Genomic DNA, 3226 nt, shown 5'->3' with positions numbered 1-3226 from the left:
CAACACCAATAGTGTTTTGGTATATAATTGCAATTTATAGGTTTCTGAATTTAAATTTTGTTTAAATGTAGACATTTTATGTTTTCTATAGGTGTGTGGCAAGTAAAATTTGGACAACAAAAAAACGAATCTGTCTGTCTTTCTCTTTTTTTCCTCTTAGTTCTTCTTCGTAATATATTAACAAAACAGGAGATGCTTATGGACCAAATGCGAATTATCATGAAGACCCTCCAGTGTATGCAATCAAGTGAGGAGACAGAGATAGGCCTAGATCGAAATTTGTTGCCTCTCAAAGATCTCACTTCTCTACAGAGCATGGAGGGGAACCTGCGGAGTACTCCTGACCTCCATAACACTGGATGTTCTGATCACACTGTTGTAATCATATTGTTTGTAAAAACTATGACTAGATGTTGTATGGGGCACACAGCGGCTCCGTTTGCATTGTTCTGCATGTTTATAAAAATGTATAGGGTGAAAGGTTCATAAAAGAAAAAAAGAAAAGAAAAAATTGGTACAGTGAAAAGTGCAGATTTGGATTTTGTTGGATATGTAGCCTGAACCTAGCTGCATGTTGTTTATCATTGGCTGACTCATGAGCTTCCCCTTTACATAACATAAGTCATCTATGGCGATGCTCATCTTTTGTTCAGCCCAATGGTCAGACTGACACATCTGCTAGATAAATATGCTTTTGAGGGCTTTAGACTTGTACTTCTGATGAAATTAAACACTGACACAATTTTTCATTTTTAATACTGTAAAACTGCTTTCCATTATGTAAGACTATATATATATATATATATAAACGCAACATGTTTCGAAGTCCAGCTTGTTCAAATGCTGTATAAGGTAAAAATATTTTCTTTCCAAACTAGTGTGTTTGTGATAGATAATGACATCTGAACTGATTATAATAACAGTTCAAAGTTTTCAGCACAAGGTGAAAAATAAGGTGGATACTGCTGATCATTTCAAACTTTTCAAACTTCTTTTTGACACTGAACGAACAAAAAACTTATCCATGCGTACAGGGCCTTAATGAAAGCCATCTTCCTTAATAATTTGCATCTCTGCTCTCCTTTTTCCCACAGTAAAATGGCAGTGACGCACAAAGGAAATGGTTTACAGTAGATTAGCCAGAAATTGTAATGTGTGAACACCTAAACAGTTTCTCGGGAGCACACAATAGTTTTTTTTTTTTTTAAGAGAGATAATTTTTGGACCAATTTCAACTATAATAATCTTTGTATTTAGTGATTGAAGTTCTAAAATATTAAACCACTGCTTAAAACTAATTACATAAATGATTTCAGGTAAACACACTGGCTCTTAAAGGTGGGGCGGACGTGCAGGAGTCTGTTTGGAGAATCATGCATGGTCTGTTTACCAACTCCTTGGCGAGGAAAGTTAACATGAGAGGATTGAATGGAAAGATTAGCTTCCTACGCCTACAGATACGAGATGTTGTGATTGGTAAGTTGCCTTTTATTCCCAATATGTAAGGAGTGAAACTATTTCCTTATGAAATCAATTCCTTGTGAATCCAAAACTCAGGAACTCTTGCAACACGCATGACATCCAACAAAACAATAAACTTTCTAATCTGACGGGAAGATTTGGGAGAAAGACCATTTTCTCATCTGTCCCTTCACCCATCCTTAAAGGAACACTCCACTTTTTTAAAAAATAGGCTAATTTTCCAACTTCCCTAGAGTTAAAAAGTTGAGTTTTACCGTTTTCAAATCCATTCAGCCGATCTCCGGGTCTGGTGGTGGCACTTTATAATAGTTCATTTACATGGAACCATAATCGGAACCGGAAAATTTCAAACAATACCCAACCCTACTTATGAAGATCCGTATACTGTAATATGTTGAATTTTGACATTGCCAACCTTTAAATTAAGGTGACAATAAGTAATAAACAGTATTGAGCATTGAGTAGTTGAGTATTTAAAAGTATTATAATCACCATGTATTCACTGAGTAAGTTACAGAACTGGCGAGTTTGTGTCTGTGCGTTCACTGTTCAAAGAGTGAATTTCTGAGCAATGTTAGGTCCTTAATAAACGAATTATGAATATGAAAGTATCAGATTTGCAGAATATTCAAATATCTAAATTAACATACAATTGATTTTTGTGATCAGTTTTTAATTATTAATTTTGCCTAAATTAAATGATCACTTGAAATTAGAGTCAGATTGAACATGGAGCTAGACTAAAAATGAAATTAAATCCTGAAAAATTTAGAAGCGCAAGTAAAAGACAAAATATACATTAAACCTTCGACCAGGCCACTGGATTCCTTTTGTGGCTGGTGGGTGGATCCTTACAAATATAAATTGTCATTTATACTTTTAATATAAAAAAGTTATTTTAATAGATTTTAAGTAATAGTTTGAAAGTGGAATTCTTTTTGAAAAACTACACTGTCATGCTGTTTTTAATTTGATTATGCAGTGCTTCATTGGATTGCAGTTATTTTTATAAAGCCTTCAATTACACAGTATTGTACCTTTTGTCTTTTTGTCCAGTTTTCAAAAAAAAAAAAAAAATTCCTTCAAATCAAAGTTAAGTGTGGAGATTGACCCCACAAAGGTTTTTTTTTCTCTCTTTCTCTCTTTACTTAAATTTTTAAAGCATGAATGGAAAAAACTAATCTGGAACCAGCATAGTTGAGCATGAATGCACTATATTAGAGATTAAGAAAGTGAAGGAGGGAGAGAACATTTTATGTATATGGCTCAAGGTTGCATAACAAAAACATACACTGAATTAAAAAAAAGTAAAAATAAACATCTTGAATGATCTTTCACCTGTAGTAGACAGTCAGAATTTGAATTTAAATCTGGGTTCAGTTTTTGTTGTAATATTGCATTTGATTCAATATCCACATTACCTGATGATGCATAAGTTAATTATACATCATGTGTGCTTGTGTTTTTCAGCGGCTGTGAGACGTAACCGCCTAACATCCGATGCCACAGAGAAAGACATTGATTCCACCGTTAAAAGATGGCTGTATCTGGCCCCAGACAGAGATGGTGGACAGAAAGAAAGGATGAAGAGCAAAGTGCATAAGGACAATATGACTGGTTAACAGGCTTTAGGCTTGGATGTTCAAAAGCTCTGTCCAGAGTTCAACTTGTTCAGTGACAGAATCATGACTGTTTCAGAGTCATTTGAAGAGTTCTACTTGTTCCTAGCCATAAACGTGGACGT

At 34.4% G+C, this 3226-nt stretch overlaps 1 long non-coding RNA gene across 1 annotated transcript; it reads left to right on the top strand.

The window, feature by feature from the left end:
• Positions 1-949: 949 nt before the first annotated feature.
• Positions 950-3226, top strand: LOC132123386 (uncharacterized). The gene is made up of 2 exons (XR_009426506.1): positions 950-1476; positions 2953-3226. It is a non-coding gene; the product is annotated as an uncharacterized LOC132123386 (long non-coding RNA).

Source organism: Carassius carassius, chromosome 41, assembly GCF_963082965.1.
Source record: "Carassius carassius chromosome 41, fCarCar2.1, whole genome shotgun sequence".
In the NCBI taxonomy this organism is placed as follows: Eukaryota; Metazoa; Chordata; class Actinopteri; order Cypriniformes; family Cyprinidae; genus Carassius; species Carassius carassius.
This window is presented reverse-complemented; position numbering and strand designations above follow the sequence as displayed.